The sequence below is a fragment of the Neovison vison genome, chromosome 2, assembly GCF_020171115.1.
Source record: "Neovison vison isolate M4711 chromosome 2, ASM_NN_V1, whole genome shotgun sequence".
NCBI classification, from domain to species: domain Eukaryota; kingdom Metazoa; phylum Chordata; class Mammalia; order Carnivora; family Mustelidae; genus Neogale; species Neogale vison.
Window position 1 is genome coordinate 147910915 of NC_058092.1, and position 19306 is coordinate 147930220.

A 19306-nucleotide genomic window follows, 5' to 3' on the forward strand; every position below is an offset into this window, starting at 1 on the left:
GGGCCGGGGCCGGGGTTGTGGGGGACAGGAGGCAGGAGCGGGCCTCGACCCCGGGCTCGGGCAACCTCTCCTCGGGCCTGTGCGCCCGGGCCCGGGCCCTGGGCCCTGGATCCCCTAGCGAGGCCCTCGGGCTGCCCCCAGCTCCAAAGCCCACCGGCAGCCCGCCCCACCGCCCCACCCCTCCCGGCGCCCCCGCGACCTGGGCCCACCCTGCCCCTTCTCTCCACCGGGCCTGGGCTCCGCTCAGGCCGGAAGGGCATTCCCTTCCTTCTCACCGACCACCTCCCCTTCGCCCCTGGGGCCCCGCGCCCGGGCCGAGGTGCCCAGGACGCCAGATGGCCGACCCGCGTGGGCTCCCGGCGCCTTGGGCACTCGGCTCCACCCTGCGTCTCCCGGGAGCAGCCACGGCAAGCGCGGGGCTGTCTCGCTCCGAGAAAGACCGGAGGCGCCGCACACCGGGCCAAGAGAGGCCCCCGCCCCGCCCCCGGCCCCACGCCACACCCCACACCCCACACCCCACACCCCACACCCCACACCAGAAGACTAGACCCATGAAAGAATCCCTGGCAGGCCCCCAGGCCAGACCGGGTGCTGGGCAGGAAAGGGAGCCGAACGGGACTGCTGACACCTCACCGGCAGGTCCTCGGGCTCCCCGGGCTCCTCCGGCAGCTCCAGGGCGCCGCCACCTAGGCCAAAGCCCTGCCCAAGCACGCCGGCCCTCCCTCCCGGGACAGGTGCCAGGCCACCGCAGCCTCCTGGGTGGGTGGTGTCTTGTCCGAGTGCGTGTGTGCGCGGGTGTGTGCGTGCGTGTGTGTGTTCCTGTGCGTGTGAGTGGGTGTGTGAGCGTTGCGTGCACCCGTGTCTCCGACCCGGTCCCTGTCCCCATGCCGGTCAGGGTCACCGCGTCTGTCCTGGGAGCTGGGGGTGTGGAGGGTCTGGGGGGGTGGGGGGGACTGCGGGTTGGAGAGTCTGTCTCTGGGGCTCTGCGTTCTGGCCGTCTGTGCAGACATCCCTCAGTCTGTGTCTGTCCCTGTGTCTCCGTGGGTATCCCTGTGTCCGTGTAGGTGAGCCGGCCTATCGTGTCTCTGGTCAGGGCCTGTTGCGGGTGGGTGGCGAGGGGAAGCGCGCGGAGGAAGGGTCACGGGGCGGGGCTGCCGCTTCTGGGCTGGTGTGTGGCATCGCCCGTGTCCTCGTGGCCTCGGGTGGGTTGGGAGCGAGGCGGGGTGCAGAGGAGGGGAGAACCGAACCCGTCCAAGCCGTGCCGAGCCGAGCCGAGCCGAGCCGAGCCGAGCCGAGCAGAGCAGAGCTGACTGGAGGAGAGTAGAGGAGAGCAGAGGAGAGCAGAGGAGAGGAGAGCATAAGAGAGCAGAGGAGAGGAGAGGAGAGGAGAGCAGAGGAGAGGAGAGGAGAGGAGGGAAGGCCAGGTGGCCAGCTGGGCCAGGCCTAGGGCGCTGGGTGGGCGCTGGGGGGCGCTGTGCTCACCGCGCGCGGGCCCGAGGACACAGCCCCTTGCCACCTGCAGAGGCACGGGGCGGAGAGGCTGGGGAGTCCCGGGATGGGAGAGTGCCCGGAGGGACTTTGGCGAGGCCCCGGGGCCCGCAGGCGTCTGGGCCCCTGGGCGGGCGGGCGGGCGGGGAGGCAGGCGCCAGGACAAGGACAGGCGGAGGGGTGAGCCGCGGCGCGCGCCGGGGCCCGCGAAGCGCGCAGCAGGCTCTTGGGGCGGCCAGCTGCGGCGGCAGGCGTCTACGGCCATACCACCCTGAACGCGCCCGATCTCGTCTGATCTCGGAAGCTAAGCAGGGTCGGGCCTGGTTAGTACTTGGATGGGAGACCGCCTGGGAATACCGGGTGCTGTAGGCTTTTTCTTTCGCCCCCAAACGCTTGTCTTGTTTGGCCTTCCTCTTTTCTCTCCCCCTTCGGCCTCCCTCCCACTCGCTTGGCCGCCAACGCGGCGGCCTCCCAGCAGTCCCTGAACGCCGCAGCCCCTGAGCCCGGTCACCTCGGGCCCCTGACCCCCCGACCCCTGGCCACCCCAGCCCCAGCATCGCGGGCCCCTGGCCCCAAAAGGGCGGCCCGCTGCACGGGCGGCCGGCCACAACCCAGCCTTTCCGCCTCCACGCCACGAGGCCCAGCCGCGCCTCAGCCTACCTTGGGGGGCTGCTGGCAGGGAGAGGCAGTGTTGGAGGGGGCTCAGGGGCCAGAGGCAGGGAAAGGGGGACCGGGGTGAGGACCACGGCCATGGACGCGGGGAGGGGGTGGGGGCCGACGGGCTGTGGGAGGAGGGCGGGGAGGGGCGGGCCGGGGCCGGGGTTGTGAGGGACAGGAGGCAGGAGCGGGCCTCGACCCCGGGCTCGGGCAACCTCTCCTCGGGCCTGTGCGCCCGGGCCCGGGCCCTGGGCCCTGGATCCCCTAGCGAGGCCCTCGGGCTGCCCACAGCTCCAAAGCCCACCGGCAGCCCGCCCCACCGCCCCACCCCTCCCGGCGCCCCCGCGACCTGGGCCCACCCTGCCCCTTCTCTCCACCGGGCCTGGGCTCCGCTCAGGCCGGAAGGGCATTCCCTTCCTTCTCACCGACCACCTCCCCTTCGCCCCTGGGGCCCCGCGCCCGGGCCGAGGTGCCCAGGACGCCAGATGGCCGACCCTCGTGGGCTCCCGGCGCCTTGGGCACTCGGCTCCACCCTGCGTCTCCCGGGAGCAGCCACGGCAAGCGCGGGGCTGTCTCGCTCCGAGAAAGACCGGAGGCGCCGCACACCGGGCCAAGAGAGGCCCCCGCCCCGCCCCCGGCCCCACGCCACACCCCACACCCCACACCCCACACCCCACACCAGAAGACTAGACCCATGAAAGAATCCCTGGCAGGCCCCCAGGCCAGACCGGGTGCTGGGCAGGAAAGGGAGCCGAACGGGACTGCTGACACCTCACCGGCAGGTCCTCGGGCTCCCCGGGCTCCTCCGGCAGCTCCAGGGCGCCGCCACCTAGGCCAAAGCCCTGCCCAAGCACGCCGGCCCTCCCTCCCGGGACAGGTGCCAGGCCACCGCAGCCTCCTGGGTGGGTGGTGTCTTGTCCGAGTGCGTGTGTGCGCGGGTGTGTGCGTGCGTGTGTGTGTTCCTGTGCGTGTGAGTGGGTGTGTGAGCGTTGCGTGCACCCGTGTCTCCGACCCGGTCCCTGTCCCCATGCCGGTCAGGGTCACCGCGTCTGTCCTGGGAGCTGGGGGTGTGGAGGGTCTGGGGGGGTGGGGGGGACTGCGGGTTGGAGAGTCTGTCTCTGGGGCTCTGCGTTCTGGCCGTCTGTGCAGACATCCCTCAGTCTGTGTCTGTCCCTGTGTCTCCGTGGGTATCCCTGTGTCCGTGTAGGTGAGCCGGCCTATCGTGTCTCTGGTCAGGGCCTGTTGCGGGTGGGTGGCGAGGGGAAGCGCGCGGAGGAAGGGTCACGGGGCGGGGCTGCCGCTTCTGGGCTGGTGTGTGGCATCGCCCGTGTCCTCGTGGCCTCGGGTGGGCTGGGAGCGAGGCGGGGTGCAGAGGAGGGGAGAACCGAACCCGTCCAAGCCGTGCCGAGCCGAGCCGAGCCGAGCCGAGCCGAGCCGAGCAGAGCAGAGCTGACTGGAGGAGAGTAGAGGAGAGCAGAGGAGAGCAGAGGAGAGGAGAGCATAAGAGAGCAGAGGAGAGGAGAGGAGAGGAGAGCAGAGGAGAGGAGAGGAGAGGAGGGAAGGCCAGGTGGCCAGCTGGGCCAGGCCTAGGGCGCTGGGTGGGCGCTGGGGGGCGCTGTGCTCACCGCGCGCGGGCCCGAGGACACAGCCCCTTGCCACCTGCAGAGGCACGGGGCGGAGAGGCTGGGGAGTCCCGGGATGGGAGAGTGCCCGGAGGGACTTTGGCGAGGCCCCGGGGCCCGCAGGCGTCTGGGCCCCTGGGCGGGCGGGCGGGCGGGGAGGCAGGCGCCAGGACAAGGACAGGCGGAGGGGTGAGCCGCGGCGCGCGCCGGGGCCCGCGAAGCGCGCAGCAGGCTCTTGGGGCGGCCAGCTGCGGCGGCAGGCGTCTACGGCCATAGCACCCTGAACGCGCCCGATCTCGTCTGATCTCGGAAGCTAAGCAGGGTCGGGCCTGGTTAGTACTTGGATGGGAGACCGCCTGGGAATACCGGGTGCTGTAGGCTTTTTCTTTCGCCCCCAAACGCTTGTCTTGTTTGGCCTTCCTCTTTTCTCTCCCCCTTCGGCCTCCCTCCCACTCGCTTGGCCGCCAACGCGGCGGCCTCCCAGCAGGCCCTGAACGCCGCAGCCCCGGAGCCCGGTCACCTCGGGCCCCTGACCCCCCGACCCCTGGCCACCCCAGCCCCAGCATCGCGGGCCCCTGGCCCCAAAAGGGCGGCCCGCTGCACGGGCGGCCGGCCACAACCCAGCCTTTCCGCCTCCACGCCACGAGGCCCAGCCGCGCCTCAGCCTACCTTGGGGGGCTGCTGGGAGGGAGAGGCAGTGTTGGAGGGGGCTCAGGGGCCAGAGGCAGGGAAAGGGGGACCGGGGTGAGGACCACGGCCATGGACGCGGGGAGGGGGTGGGGGCCGACGGGCTGTGGGAGGAGGGCGGGGAGGGGCGGGCCGGGGCCGTGGTTGTGAGGGACAGGAGGCAGGAGCGGGCCTCGACCCCGGGCTCGGGCAACCTCTCCTCGGGCCTGTGCGCCCGGGCCCGGGCCCTGGGCCCTGGATCCCCTAGCGAGGCCCTCGGGCTGCCCACAGCTCCAAAGCCCACCGGCAGCCCGCCCCACCGCCCCACCCCTCCCGGCGCCCCCGCGACCTGGGCCCACCCTGCCCCTTCTCTCCACCGGGCCTGGGCTCCGCTCAGGCCGGAAGGGCATTCCCTTCCTTCTCACCGACCACCTCCCCTTCGCCCCTGGGGCCCCGCGCCCGGGCCGAGGTGCCCAGGACGCCAGATGGCCGACCCTCGTGGGCTCCCGGCGCCTTGGGCACTCGGCTCCACCCTGCGTCTCCCGGGAGCAGCCACGGCAAGCGCGGGGCTGTCTCGCTCCGAGAAAGACCGGAGGCGCCGCACACCGGGCCAAGAGAGGCCCCCGCCCCGCCCCCGGCCCCACGCCACACCCCACACCCCACACCCCACACCCCACACCAGAAGACTAGACCCATGAAAGAATCCCTGGCAGGCCCCCAGGCCAGACCGGGTGCTGGGCAGGAAAGGGAGCCGAACGGGACTGCTGACACCTCACCGGCAGGTCCTCGGGCTCCCCGGGCTCCTCCGGCAGCTCCAGGGCGCCGCCACCTAGGCCAAAGCCCTGCCCAAGCACGCCGGCCCTCCCTCCCGGGACAGGTGCCAGGCCACCGCAGCCTCCTGGGTGGGTGGTGTCTTGTCCGAGTGCGTGTGTGCGCGGGTGTGTGCGTGCGTGTGTGTGTTCCTGTGCGTGTGAGTGGGTGTGTGAGCGTTGCGTGCACCCGTGTCTCCGACCCGGTCCCTGTCCCCATGCCGGTCAGGGTCACCGCGTCTGTCCTGGGAGCTGGGGGTGTGGAGGGTCTGGGGGGGTGGGGGGGACTGCGGGTTGGAGAGTCTGTCTCTGGGGCTCTGCGTTCTGGCCGTCTGTGCAGACATCCCTCAGTCTGTGTCTGTCCCTGTGTCTCCGTGGGTATCCCTGTGTCCGTGTAGGTGAGCCGGCCTATCGTGTCTCTGGTCAGGGCCTGTTGCGGGTGGGTGGCGAGGGGAAGCGCGCGGAGGAAGGGTCACGGGGCGGGGCTGCCGCTTCTGGGCGGGTGTGTGGCATCGCCCGTGTCCTCGTGGCCTCGGGTGGGCTGGGAGCGAGGCGGGGTGCAGAGGAGGGGAGAACCGAACCCGTCCAAGCCGTGCCCAGCCGAGCCGAGCAGAGCCGAGCCGAGCCGAGCCGAGCCGAGCCGAGCAGAGCTGACTGGAGGAGAGTAGAGGAGAGCAGAGGAGAGCAGAGGAGAGGAGAGCATAAGAGAGCAGAGGAGAGGAGAGGAGAGGAGAGCAGAGGAGAGGAGAGGAGAGGAGGGAAGGCCAGGTGGCCAGCTGGGCCAGGCCTAGGGCGCTGGGTGGGCGCTGGGGGGCGCTGTGCTCACCGCGCGCGGGCCCGAGGACACAGCCCCTTGCCACCTGCAGAGGCACGGGGCGGAGGGGCTGGGGAGTCCCGGGATGGGAGAGTGCCCGGAGGGACTTTGGCGAGGCCCCGGGGCCCGCAGGCGTCTGGGCCCCTGGGCGGGCGGGCGGGCGGGGAGGCAGGCGCCAGGACAAGGACAGGCGGAGGGGTGAGCCGCGGCGCGCGCCGGGGCCCGCGAAGCGCGCAGCAGGCTCTTGGGGCGGCCAGCTGCGGCGGCAGGCGTCTACGGCCATACCACCCTGAACGCGCCCGATCTCGTCTGATCTCGGAAGCTAAGCAGGGTCGGGCCTGGTTAGTACTTGGATGGGAGACCGCCTGGGAATACCGGGTGCTGTAGGCTTTTTCTTTCGCCCCCAAACGCTTGTCTTGTTTGGCCTTCCTCTTTTCTCTCCCCATTCGGCCTCCCTCCCACTCGCTTGGCCGCCAACGCGGCGGCCTCCCAGCAGTCCCTGAACGCCGCAGCCCCTGAGCCCGGTCACCTCGGGCCCCTGACCCCCCGACCCCTGGCCACCCCAGCCCCAGCATCGCGGGCCCCTGGCCCCAAAAGGGCGGCCCGCTGCACGGGCGGCCGGCCACAACCCAGCCTTTCCGCCTCCACGCCACGAGGCCCAGCCGCGCCTCAGCCGACCTTGGGGGGCTGCTGGCAGGGAGAGGCAGTGTTGGAGGGGGCTCGGGGGCCAGAGGCAGGGAAAGGGGGACCGGGGTGAGGACCACGGCCATGGACGCGGGGAGGGGGTGGGGGCCGACGGGCTGTGGGAGGAGGGCGGGGAGGGGCGGGCCGGGGCCGGGGTTGTGGGGGACAGGAGGCAGGAGCGGGCCTCGACCCCGGGCTCGGGCAACCTCTCCTCGGGCCTGTGCGCCCGGGCCCGGGCCCTGGGCCCTGGATCCCCTAGCGAGGCCCTCGGGCTGCCCCCAGCTCCAAAGCCCACCGGCAGCCCGCCCCACCGCCCCACCCCTCCCGGCGCCCCCGCGACCTGGGCCCACCCTGCCCCTTCTCTCCACCGGGCCTGGGCTCCGCTCAGGCCGGAAGGGCATTCCCTTCCTTCTCACCGACCACCTCCCCTTCGCCCCTGGGGCCCCGCGCCCGGGCCGAGGTGCCCAGGACGCCAGATGGCCGACCCGCGTGGGCTCCCGGCGCCTTGGGCACTCGGCTCCACCCTGCGTCTCCCGGGAGCAGCCACGGCAAGCGCGGGGCTGTCTCGCTCCGAGAAAGACCGGAGGCGCCGCACACCGGGCCAAGAGAGGCCCCCGCCCCGCCCCCGGCCCCACGCCACACCCCACACCCCACACCCCACACCCCACACCCCACACCAGAAGACTAGACCCATGAAAGAATCCCTGGCAGGCCCCCAGGCCAGACCGGGTGCTGGGCAGGAAAGGGAGCCGAACGGGACTGCTGACACCTCACCGGCAGGTCCTCGGGCTCCCCGGGCTCCTCCGGCAGCTCCAGGGCGCCGCCACCTAGGCCAAAGCCCTGCCCAAGCACGCCGGCCCTCCCTCCCGGGACAGGTGCCAGGCCACCGCAGCCTCCTGGGTGGGTGGTGTCTTGTCCGAGTGCGTGTGTGCGCGGGTGTGTGCGTGCGTGTGTGTGTTCCTGTGCGTGTGAGTGGGTGTGTGAGCGTTGCGTGCACCCGTGTCTCCGACCCGGTCCCTGTCCCCATGCCGGTCAGGGTCACCGCGTCTGTCCTGGGAGCTGGGGGTGTGGAGGGTCTGGGGGGGTGGGGGGGACTGCGGGTTGGAGAGTCTGTCTCTGGGGCTCTGCGTTCTGGCCGTCTGTGCAGACATCCCTCAGTCTGTGTCTGTCCCTGTGTCTCCGTGGGTATCCCTGTGTCCGTGTAGGTGAGCCGGCCTATCGTGTCTCTGGTCAGGGCCTGTTGCGGGTGGGTGGCGAGGGGAAGCGCGCGGAGGAAGGGTCACGGGGCGGGGCTGCCGCTTCTGGGCGGGTGTGTGGCATCGCCCGTGTCCTCGTGGCCTCGGGTGGGCTGGGAGCGAGGCGGGGTGCAGAGGAGGGGAGAACCGAACCCGTCCAAGCCGTGCCCAGCCGAGCCGAGCAGAGCCGAGCCGAGCCGAGCCGAGCCGAGCCGAGCAGAGCTGACTGGAGGAGAGTAGAGGAGAGCAGAGGAGAGCAGAGGAGAGGAGAGCATAAGAGAGCAGAGGAGAGGAGAGGAGAGCAGAGGAGAGGAGAGGAGGGAAGGCCAGGTGGCCAGCTGGGCCAGGCCTAGGGCGCTGGGTGTGCGCTGGGGGGCGCTGTGCTCACCGCGCGCGGGCCCGAGGACACAGCCCCTTGCCACCTGCAGAGGCACGGGGCGGAAGGGCTGGGGAGTCCCGGGATGGGAGAGTGCCCGGAGGGACTTTGGCGAGGCCCCGGGGCCCGCAGGCGTCTGGGCCCCTGGGCGGGCGGGCGGGCGGGGAGGCAGGCGCCAGGACAAGGACAGGCGGAGGGGTGAGCCGCGGCGCGCGCCGGGGCCCGCGAAGCGCGCAGCAGGCTCTTGGGGCGGCCAGCTGCGGCGGCAGGCGTCTACGGCCATACCACCCTGAACGCGCCCGATCTCGTCTGATCTCGGAAGCTAAGCAGGGTCGGGCCTGGTTAGTACTTGGATGGGAGACCGCCTGGGAATACCGGGTGCTGTAGGCTTTTTCTTTCGCCCCCAAACGCTTGTCTTGTTTGGCCTTCCTCTTTTCTCTCCCCCTTCGGCCTCCCTCCCACTCGCTTGGCCGCCAACGCGGCGGCCTCCCAGCAGTCCCTGAACGCCGCAGCCCCTGAGCCCGGTCACCTCGGGCCCCTGACCCCCCGACCCCTGGCCACCCCAGCCCCAGCATCGCGGGCCCCTGGCCCCAAAAGGGCGGCCCGCTGCACGGGCGGCCGGCCACAACCCAGCCTTTCCGCCTCCACGCCACGAGGCCCAGCCGCGCCTCAGCCGACCTTGGGGGGCTGCTGGCAGGGAGAGGCAGTGTTGGAGGGGGCTCGGGGGCCAGAGGCAGGGAAAGGGGGACCGGGGTGAGGACCACGGCCATGGACGCGGGGAGGGGGTGGGGGCCGACGGGCTGTGGGAGGAGGGCGGGGAGGGGCGGGCCGGGGCCGGGGTTGTGGGGGACAGGAGGCAGGAGCGGGCCTCGACCCCGAGCTCGGGCAACCTCTCCTCGGGCCTGTGCGCCCGGGCCCGGGCCCTGGGCCCTGGATCCCCTAGCGAGGCCCTCGGGCTGCCCCCAGCTCCAAAGCCCACCGGCAGCCCGCCCCACCGCCCCACCCCTCCCGGCGCCCCCGCGACCTGGGCCCACCCTGCCCCTTCTCTCCACCGGGCCTGGGCTCCGCTCAGGCCGGAAGGGCATTCCCTTCCTTCTCACCGACCACCTCCCCTTCGCCCCTGGGGCCCCGCGCCCGGGCCGAGGTGCCCAGGACGCCAGATGGCCGACGCTCGTGGGCTCCCGGCGCCTTGGGCACTCGGCTCCACCCTGCGTCTCCCGGGAGCAGCCACGGCAAGCGCGGGGCTGTCTCGCTCCGAGAAAGACCGGAGGCGCCGCACACCGGGCCAAGAGAGGCCCCCGCCCCGCCCCCGGCCCCACGCCACACCCCACACCCCACACCCCACACCCCACACCAGAAGACTAGACCCATGAAAGAATCCCTGGCAGGCCCCCAGGCCAGACCGGGTGCTGGGCAGGAAAGGGAGCCGAACGGGACTGCTGACACCTCACCGGCAGGTCCTCGGGCTCCCCGGGCTCCTCCGGCAGCTCCAGGGCGCCGCCACCTAGGCCAAAGCCCTGCCCAAGCACGCCGGCCCTCCCTCCCGGGACAGGTGCCAGGCCACCGCAGCCTCCTGGGTGGGTGGTGTCTTGTCCGAGTGCGTGTGTGCGCGGGTGTGTGCGTGCGTGTGTGTGTTCCTGTGCGTGTGAGTGGGTGTGTGAGCGTTGCGTGCACCCGTGTCTCCGACCCGGTCCCTGTCCCCATGCCGGTCAGGGTCACCGCGTCTGTCCTGGGAGCTGGGGGTGTGGAGGGTCTGGGGGGGTGGGGGGGACTGCGGGTTGGAGAGTCTGTCTCTGGGGCTCTGCGTTCTGGCCGTCTGTGCAGACATCCCTCAGTCTGTGTCTGTCCCTGTGTCTCCGTGGGTATCCCTGTGTCCGTGTAGGTGAGCCGGCCTATCGTGTCTCTGGTCAGGGCCTGTTGCGGGTGGGTGGCGAGGGGAAGCGCGCGGAGGAAGGGTCACGGGGCGGGGCTGCCGCTTCTGGGCGGGTGTGTGGCATCGCCCGTGTCCTCGTGGCCTCGGGTGGGCTGGGAGCGAGGCGGGGTGCAGAGGAGGGGAGAACCGAACCCGTCCAAGCCGTGCCCAGCCGAGCCGAGCAGAGCCGAGCCGAGCCGAGCCGAGCCGAGCCGAGCAGAGCTGACTGGAGGAGAGTAGAGGAGAGCAGAGGAGAGCAGAGGAGAGGAGAGCATAAGAGAGCAGAGGAGAGGAGAGGAGAGGAGAGCAGAGGAGAGGAGAGGAGAGGAGGGAAGGCCAGGTGGCCAGCTGGGCCAGGCCTAGGGCGCTGGGTGGGCGCTGGGGGGCGCTGTGCTCACCGCGCGCGGGCCGGAGGACACAGCCCCTTGACACCTGCAGAGGCACGGGGCAGAGGGGCTGGGGAGTCCCGGGATGGGAGAGTGCCCGGAGGGACTTTGGCGAGGCCCCGGGGCCCGCAGGCGTCTGGGCCCCTGGGCGGGCGGGCGGGCGGGGAGGCAGGCGCCAGGACAAGGACAGGCGGAGGGGTGAGCCGCGGCGCGCGCCGGGGCCCGCGAAGCGCGCAGCAGGCTCTTGGGGCGGCCAGCTGCGGCGGCAGGCGTCTAAGGCCATACCACCCTGAACGCGCCCGATGTCGTCTGATCTCGGAAGCTAAGCAGGGTCGGGCCTGGTTAGTACTTGGATGGGAGACCGCCTGGGAATACCGGGTGCTGTAGGCTTTTTCTTTCGCCCCCAAACGCTTGTCTTGTTTGGCCTTCCTCTTTTCTCTCCCCCTTCGGCCTCCCTCCCACTCGCTTGACCGCCAACGCGGCGGCCTCCCAGCAGTCCCTGAACGCCGCAGCCCCGGAGCCCGGTCACCTCGGGCCCCTGACCCCCCGACCCCTGGCCACCCCAGCCCCAGCATCGCGGGCCCCTGGCCCCAAAAGGGCGGCCCGCTGCACGGGCGGCCGGCCACAACCCAGCCTTTCCGCCTCCACGCCACGAGGCCCAGCCGCGCCTCAGCCGACCTTGGGGGGCTGCTGGCAGGGAGAGGCAGTGTTGGAGGGGGCTCGGGGGCCAGAGGCAGGGAAAGGGGGACCGGGGTGAGGACCACGGCCATGGACGCGGGGAGGGGGTGGGGGCCGACGGGCTGTGGGAGGAGGGCGGGGAGGGGCGGGCCGGGGCCGGGGTTGTGGGGGACAGGAGGCAGGAGCGGGCCTCGACCCCGGGCTCGGGCAACCTCTCCTCGGGCCTGTGCGCCCGGGCCCGGGCCCTGGGCCCTGGATCCCCTAGCGAGGCCCTCGGGCTGCCCCCAGCTCCAAAGCCCACCGGCAGCCCGCCCCACCGCCCCACCCCTCCCGGCGCCCCCGCGACCTGGGCCCACCCTGCCCCTTCTCTCCACCGGGCCTGGGCTCCGCTCAGGCCGGAAGGGCATTCCCTTCCTTCTCACCGACCACCTCCCCTTCGCCCCTGGGGCCCCGCGCCCGGGCCGAGGTGCCCAGGACGCCAGATGGCCGACCCGCGTGGGCTCCCGGCGCCTTGGGCACTCGGCTCCACCCTGCGTCTCCCGGGAGCAGCCACGGCAAGCGCGGGGCTGTCTCGCTCCGAGAAAGACCGGAGGCGCCGCACACCGGGCCAAGAGAGGCCCCCGCCCCGCCCCCGGCCCCACGCCACACCCCACACCCCACACCCCACACCCCACACCCCACACCAGAAGACTAGACCCATGAAAGAATCCCTGGCAGGCCCCCAGGCCAGACCGGGTGCTGGGCAGGAAAGGGAGCCGAACGGGACTGCTGACACCTCACCGGCAGGTCCTCGGGCTCCCCGGGCTCCTCCGGCAGCTCCAGGGCGCCGCCACCTAGGCCAAAGCCCTGCCCAAGCACGCCGGCCCTCCCTCCCGGGACAGGTGCCAGGCCACCGCAGCCTCCTGGGTGGGTGGTGTCTTGTCCGAGTGCGTGTGTGCGCGGGTGTGTGCGTGCGTGTGTGTGTTCCTGTGCGTGTGAGTGGGTGTGTGAGCGTTGCGTGCACCCGTGTCTCCGACCCGGTCCCTGTCCCCATGCCGGTCAGGGTCACCGCGTCTGTCCTGGGAGCTGGGGGTGTGGAGGGTCTGGGGGGGTGGGGGGGACTGCGGGTTGGAGAGTCTGTCTCTGGGGCTCTGCGTTCTGGCCGTCTGTGCAGACATCCCTCAGTCTGTGTCTGTCCCTGTGTCTCCGTGGGTATCCCTGTGTCCGTGTAGGTGAGCCGGCCTATCGTGTCTCTGGTCAGGGCCTGTTGCGGGTGGGTGGCGAGGGGAAGCGCGCGGAGGAAGGGTCACGGGGCGGGGCTGCCGCTTCTGGGCTGGTGTGTGGCATCGCCCGTGTCCTCGTGGCCTCGGGTGGGCTGGGAGCGAGGCGGGGTGCAGAGGAGGGGAGAACCGAACCCGTCCAAGCCGTGCCGAGCCGAGCCGAGCCGAGCCGAGCCGAGCCGAGCAGAGCAGAGCTGACTGGAGGAGAGTAGAGGAGAGCAGAGGAGAGCAGAGGAGAGGAGAGCATAAGAGAGCAGAGGAGAGGAGAGGAGAGGAGAGCAGAGGAGAGGAGAGGAGAGGAGGGAAGGCCAGGTGGCCAGCTGGGCCAGGCCTAGGGCGCTGGGTGGGCGCTGGGGGGCGCTGTGCTCACCGCGCGCGGGCCCGAGGACACAGCCCCTTGCCACCTGCAGAGGCACGGGGCGGAGAGGCTGGGGAGTCCCGGGATGGGAGAGTGCCCGGAGGGACTTTGGCGAGGCCCCGGGGCCCGCAGGCGTCTGGGCCCCTGGGCGGGCGGGCGGGCGGGGAGGCAGGCGCCAGGACAAGGACAGGCGGAGGGGTGAGCCGCGGCGCGCGCCGGGGCCCGCGAAGCGCGCAGCAGGCTCTTGGGGCGGCCAGCTGCGGCGGCAGGCGTCTACGGCCATAGCACCCTGAACGCGCCCGATCTCGTCTGATCTCGGAAGCTAAGCAGGGTCGGGCCTGGTTAGTACTTGGATGGGAGACCGCCTGGGAATACCGGGTGCTGTAGGCTTTTTCTTTCGCCCCCAAACGCTTGTCTTGTTTGGCCTTCCTCTTTTCTCTCCCCCTTCGGCCTCCCTCCCACTCGCTTGGCCGCCAACGCGGCGGCCTCCCAGCAGGCCCTGAACGCCGCAGCCCCGGAGCCCGGTCACCTCGGGCCCCTGACCCCCCGACCCCTGGCCACCCCAGCCCCAGCATCGCGGGCCCCTGGCCCCAAAAGGGCGGCCCGCTGCACGGGCGGCCGGCCACAACCCAGCCTTTCCGCCTCCACGCCACGAGGCCCAGCCGCGCCTCAGCCTACCTTGGGGGGCTGCTGGGAGGGAGAGGCAGTGTTGGAGGGGGCTCAGGGGCCAGAGGCAGGGAAAGGGGGACCGGGGTGAGGACCACGGCCATGGACGCGGGGAGGGGGTGGGGGCCGACGGGCTGTGGGAGGAGGGCGGGGAGGGGCGGGCCGGGGCCGTGGTTGTGAGGGACAGGAGGCAGGAGCGGGCCTCGACCCCGGGCTCGGGCAACCTCTCCTCGGGCCTGTGCGCCCGGGCCCGGGCCCTGGGCCCTGGATCCCCTAGCGAGGCCCTCGGGCTGCCCACAGCTCCAAAGCCCACCGGCAGCCCGCCCCACCGCCCCACCCCTCCCGGCGCCCCCGCGACCTGGGCCCACCCTGCCCCTTCTCTCCACCGGGCCTGGGCTCCGCTCAGGCCGGAAGGGCATTCCCTTCCTTCTCACCGACCACCTCCCCTTCGCCCCTGGGGCCCCGCGCCCGGGCCGAGGTGCCCAGGACGCCAGATGGCCGACCCTCGTGGGCTCCCGGCGCCTTGGGCACTCGGCTCCACCCTGCGTCTCCCGGGAGCAGCCACGGCAAGCGCGGGGCTGTCTCGCTCCGAGAAAGACCGGAGGCGCCGCACACCGGGCCAAGAGAGGCCCCCGCCCCGCCCCCGGCCCCACGCCACACCCCACACCCCACACCCCACACCCCACACCAGAAGACTAGACCCATGAAAGAATCCCTGGCAGGCCCCCAGGCCAGACCGGGTGCTGGGCAGGAAAGGGAGCCGAACGGGACTGCTGACACCTCACCGGCAGGTCCTCGGGCTCCCCGGGCTCCTCCGGCAGCTCCAGGGCGCCGCCACCTAGGCCAAAGCCCTGCCCAAGCACGCCGGCCCTCCCTCCCGGGACAGGTGCCAGGCCACCGCAGCCTCCTGGGTGGGTGGTGTCTTGTCCGAGTGCGTGTGTGCGCGGGTGTGTGCGTGCGTGTGTGTGTTCCTGTGCGTGTGAGTGGGTGTGTGAGCGTTGCGTGCACCCGTGTCTCCGACCCGGTCCCTGTCCCCATGCCGGTCAGGGTCACCGCGTCTGTCCTGGGAGCTGGGGGTGTGGAGGGTCTGGGGGGGTGGGGGGGACTGCGGGTTGGAGAGTCTGTCTCTGGGGCTCTGCGTTCTGGCCGTCTGTGCAGACATCCCTCAGTCTGTGTCTGTCCCTGTGTCTCCGTGGGTATCCCTGTGTCCGTGTAGGTGAGCCGGCCTATCGTGTCTCTGGTCAGGGCCTGTTGCGGGTGGGTGGCGAGGGGAAGCGCGCGGAGGAAGGGTCACGGGGCGGGGCTGCCGCTTCTGGGCGGGTGTGTGGCATCGCCCGTGTCCTCGTGGCCTCGGGTGGGCTGGGAGCGAGGCGGGGTGCAGAGGAGGGGAGAACCGAACCCGTCCAAGCCGTGCCCAGCCGAGCCGAGCAGAGCCGAGCCGAGCCGAGCCGAGCCGAGCCGAGCAGAGCTGACTGGAGGAGAGTAGAGGAGAGCAGAGGAGAGCAGAGGAGAGGAGAGCATAAGAGAGCAGAGGAGAGGAGAGGAGAGGAGAGCAGAGGAGAGGAGAGGAGAGGAGGGAAGGCCAGGTGGCCAGCTGGGCCAGGCCTAGGGCGCTGGGTGGGCGCTGGGGGGCGCTGTGCTCACCGCGCGCGGGCCCGAGGACACAGCCCCTTGCCACCTGCAGAGGCACGGGGCGGAGGGGCTGGGGAGTCCCGGGATGGGAGAGTGCCCGGAGGGACTTTGGCGAGGCCCCGGGGCCCGCAGGCGTCTGGGCCCCTGGGCGGGCGGGCGGGCGGGGAGGCAGGCGCCAGGACAAGGACAGGCGGAGGGGTGAGCCGCGGCGCGCGCCGGGGCCCGCGAAGCGCGCAGCAGGCTCTTGGGGCGGCCAGCTGCGGCGGCAGGCGTCTACGGCCATACCACCCTGAACGCGCCCGATCTCGTCTGATCTCGGAAGCTAAGCAGGGTCGGGCCTGGTTAGTACTTGGATGGGAGACCGCCTGGGAATACCGGGTGCTGTAGGCTTTTTCTTTCGCCCCCAAACGCTTGTCTTGTTTGGCCTTCCTCTTTTCTCTCCCCCTTCGGCCTCCCTCCCACTCGCTTGGCCGCCAACGCGGCGGCCTCCCAGCAGTCCCTGAACGCCGCAGCCCCTGAGCCCGGTCACCTCGGGCCCCTGACCCCCCGACCCCTGGCCACCCCAGCCCCAGCATCGCGGGCCCCTGGCCCCAAAAGGGCGGCCCGCTGCACGGGCGGCCGGCCACAACCCAGCCTTTCCGCCTCCACGCCACGAGGCCCAGCCGCGCCTCAGCCGACCTTGGGGGGCTGCTGGCAGGGAGAGGCAGTGTTGGAGGGGGCTCGGGGGCCAGAGGCAGGGAAAGGGGGACCGGGGTGAGGACCACGGCCATGGACGCGGGGAGGGGGTGGGGGCCGACGGGCTGTGGGAGGAGGGCGGGGAGGGGCGGGCCGGGGCCGGGGTTGTGGGGGACAGGAGGCAGGAGCGGGCCTCGACCCCGGGCTCGGGCAACCTCTCCTCGGGCCTGTGCGCCCGGGCCCGGGCCCTGGGCCCTGGATCCCCTAGCGAGGCCCTCGGGCTGCCCCCAGCTCCAAAGCCCACCGGCAGCCCGCCCCACCGCCCCACCCCTCCCCGCGCCCCCCGCGACCTGGGCCCACCCTGCCCCTTCTCTCCACCGGGCCTGGGCTCCGCTCAGGCCGGAAGGGCATTCCCTTCCTTCTCACCGACCACCTCCCCTTCGCCCCTGGGGCCCCGCGCCCGGGCCGAGGTGCCCAGGACGCCAGATGGCCGACCCGCGTGGGCTCCCGGCGCCTTGGGCACTCGGCTCCACCCTGCGTCTCCCGGGAGCAGCCACGGCAAGCGCGGGGCTGTCTCGCTCCGAGAAAGACCGGAGGCGCCGCACACCGGGCCAAGAGAGGCCCCCGCCCCGCCCCCGGCCCCACGCCACACCCCACACCCCACACCCCACACCCCACACCCCACACCAGAAGACTAGACCCATGAAAGAATCCCTGGCAGGCCCCCAGGCCAGACCGGGTGCTGGGCAGGAAAGGGAGCCGAACGGGACTGCTGACACCTCACCGGCAGGTCCTCGGGCTCCCCGGGCTCCTCCGGCAGCTCCAGGGCGCCGCCACCTAGGCCAAAGCCCTGCCCAAGCACGCCGGCCCTCCCTCCCGGGACAGGTGCCAGGCCACCGCAGCCTCCTGGGTGGGTGGTGTCTTGTCCGAGTGCGTGTGTGCGCGGGTGTGTGCGTGCGTGTGTGTGTTCCTGTGCGTGTGAGTGGGTGTGTGAGCGTTGCGTGCACCCGTGTCTCCGACCCGGTCCCTGTCCCCATGCCGGTCAGGGTCACCGCGTCTGTCCTGGGAGCTGGGGGTGTGGAGGGTCTGGGGGGGTGGGGGGGACTGCGGGTTGGAGAGTCTGTCTCTGGGGCTCTGCGTTCTGGCCGTCTGTGCAGACATCCCTCAGTCTGTGTCTGTCCCTGTGTCTCCGTGGGTATCCCTGTGTCCGTGTAGGTGAGCCGGCCTATCGTGTCTCTGGTCAGGGCCTGTTGCGGGTGGGTGGCGAGGGGAAGCGCGCGGAGGAAGGGTCACGGGGCGGGGCTGCCGCTTCTGGGCGGGTGTGTGGCATCGCCCGTGTCCTCGTGGCCTCGGGTGGGCTGGGAGCGAGGCGGGGTGCAGAGGAGGGGAGAACCGAACCCGTCCAAGCCGTGCCCAGCCGAGCCGAGCAGAGCCGAGCCGAGCCGAGCCGAGCCGAGCCGAGCAGAGCTGACTGGAGGAGAGTAGAGGAGAGCAGAGGAGAGCAGAGGAGAGGAGAGCATAAGAGAGCAGAGGAGAGGAGAGGAGAGCAGAGGAGAGGAGAGGAGGGAAGGCCAGGTGGCCAGCTGGGCCAGGCCTAGGGCGCTGGGTGTGCGCTGGGGGGCGCTGTGCTCACCGCGCGCGGGCCCGAGGACACAGCCCCTTGCCACCTGCAGAGGCACGGGGCGGAAGGGCTGGGGAGTCCCGGGATGGGAGAGTGCCCGGAGGGACTTTGGCGAGGCCCCGGGGCCCGCAGGCGTCTGGGCCCCTGGGCGGGCGGGCGGGCGGGGAGGCAGGCGCCAGGACAAGGACAGGCGGAGGGGTGAGCCGCGGCGCGCGCCGGGGCCCGCGAAGCGCGCAGCAGGCTCTTGGGGCGGCCAGCTGCGGCGGCAGGCGTCTACGGCCATACCACCCTGAACGCGCCCGATCTCGTCTGATCTCGGAAGCTAAGCAGGGTCGGGCCTGGTTAGTACTTGGATGGGAGACCGCCTGGGAATACCGGGTGCTGTAGGCTTTTTCTTTCGCCCCCAAACGCTTGTCTTGTTTGGCCTTCCTCTTTTCTCTCCCCCTTCGGCCTCCCTCCCACTCGCTTGGCCGCCAACGCGGCGGCCTCCCAGCAGTCCCTGAACGCCGCAGCCCCTGAGCCCGGTCACCTCGGGCCCCTGACCCCCCGACCCCTGGCCACCCCAGCCCCAGCATCGCGGGCCCCTGGCCCCAAAAGGGCGGCCCGCTGCACGGGCGGCCGGCCACAACCCAGCCTTTCCGCCTCCACGCCACGAGGCCCAGCCGCGCCTCAGCCGACCTTGGGGGGCTGCTGGCAGGGAGAGGCAGTGTTGGAGGGGGCTCGGGGGCCAGAGGCAGGGAAAGGGGGACCGGGGTGAGGACCACGGCCATGGACGCGGGGAGGGGGTGGGGGCCGACGGGCTGTGGGAGGAGGGCGGGGAGGGGCGGGCCGGGGCCGGGGTTGTGGGGGACAGGAGGCAGGAGCGGGCCTCGACCCCGAGCTCGGGCAACCTCTCCTCGGGCCTGTGCGCCCGGGCCCGGGCCCTGGGCCCTGGATCCCCTAGCGAGGCCCTCGGGCTGCCCCCAGCTCCAAAGCCCACCGGCAGCCCGCCCCACCGCCCCACCCCTCCCGGCGCCCCCGCGACCTGGGCCCACCCTGCCCCTTCTCTCCACCGGGCCTGGGCTCCGCTCAGGCCGGAAGGGCATTCCCTTCCTTCTCACCGACCACCTCCCCTTCGCCCCTGGGGCCCCGCGCCCGGGCCGAGGTGCCCAGGACGCCAGATGGCCGACGCTCGTGGGCTCCCGGCGCCTTGGGCACTCGGCTCCACCCTGCGTCTCCCGGGAGCAGCCACGGCAAGCGCGGGGCTGTCTCGCTCCGAGAAAGACCGGAGGCGCCGCACACCGGGCCAAGAGAGGCCCCCGCCCCGCCCCCGGCCCCACGCCACACCCCACACCCCACACCCCACACCCCACACCAGAAGACTAGACCCATGAAAGAATCCCTGGCAGGCCCCCAGGCCAGACCGGGTGCTGGGCAGGAAAGGGAGCCGAACGGGACTGCTGACACCTCACCGGCAGGTCCTCGGGCTCCCCGGGCTCCTCCGGCAGCTCCAGGGCGCCGCCACCTAGGCCAAAGCCCTGCCCAAGCACGCCGGCCCTCCCTCCCGGGACAGGTGCCAGGCCACCGCAGCCTCCTGGGTGGGTGGTGTCTTGTCCGAGTGCGTGTGTGCGCGGGTGTGTGCGTGCGTGTGTGTGTTCCTGTGCGTGTGAGTGGGTGTGTGAGCGTTGCGTGCACCCGTGTCTCCGACCCGGTCCCTGTCCCCATGCCGGTCAGGGTCACCGCGTCTGTCCTGGGAGCTGGGGGTGTGGAGGGTCTGGGGGGGTGGGGG

The 19306-nt window shown here is 72.4% G+C and overlaps 8 non-coding genes across 8 annotated transcripts; all 8 read left to right on the forward strand.

Moving 5' to 3' along the window:
* Positions 1-1741: 1741 nt before the first annotated feature.
* Positions 1742-1860, forward strand: LOC122901664. The gene has a single exon (XR_006383652.1). It is a non-coding gene; the product is annotated as a 5S ribosomal RNA (ribosomal RNA).
* Positions 1861-4029: 2169 nt separating this feature from the next.
* LOC122901275 lies at positions 4030-4148 on the forward strand. The gene has a single exon (XR_006383406.1). It is a non-coding gene; the product is annotated as a 5S ribosomal RNA (ribosomal RNA).
* Positions 4149-6327: 2179 nt separating this feature from the next.
* Positions 6328-6446, forward strand: LOC122901252. Its single transcript, XR_006383384.1, has one exon. It is a non-coding gene; the product is annotated as a 5S ribosomal RNA (ribosomal RNA).
* A 2176-nt stretch (positions 6447-8622) lies between these two features.
* LOC122901253 lies at positions 8623-8741 on the forward strand. Its single transcript, XR_006383385.1, has one exon. It is a non-coding gene; the product is annotated as a 5S ribosomal RNA (ribosomal RNA).
* Positions 8742-10920: 2179 nt separating this feature from the next.
* On the forward strand, positions 10921-11039 carry LOC122901300. Its single transcript, XR_006383430.1, has one exon. It is a non-coding gene; the product is annotated as a 5S ribosomal RNA (ribosomal RNA).
* A 2176-nt stretch (positions 11040-13215) lies between these two features.
* Positions 13216-13334, forward strand: LOC122901276. Its single transcript, XR_006383407.1, has one exon. It is a non-coding gene; the product is annotated as a 5S ribosomal RNA (ribosomal RNA).
* Positions 13335-15513: 2179 nt separating this feature from the next.
* LOC122901254 lies at positions 15514-15632 on the forward strand. The gene has a single exon (XR_006383386.1). It is a non-coding gene; the product is annotated as a 5S ribosomal RNA (ribosomal RNA).
* A 2177-nt stretch (positions 15633-17809) lies between these two features.
* LOC122901255 lies at positions 17810-17928 on the forward strand. Its single transcript, XR_006383387.1, has one exon. It is a non-coding gene; the product is annotated as a 5S ribosomal RNA (ribosomal RNA).
* Positions 17929-19306: the final 1378 nt, after the last annotated feature.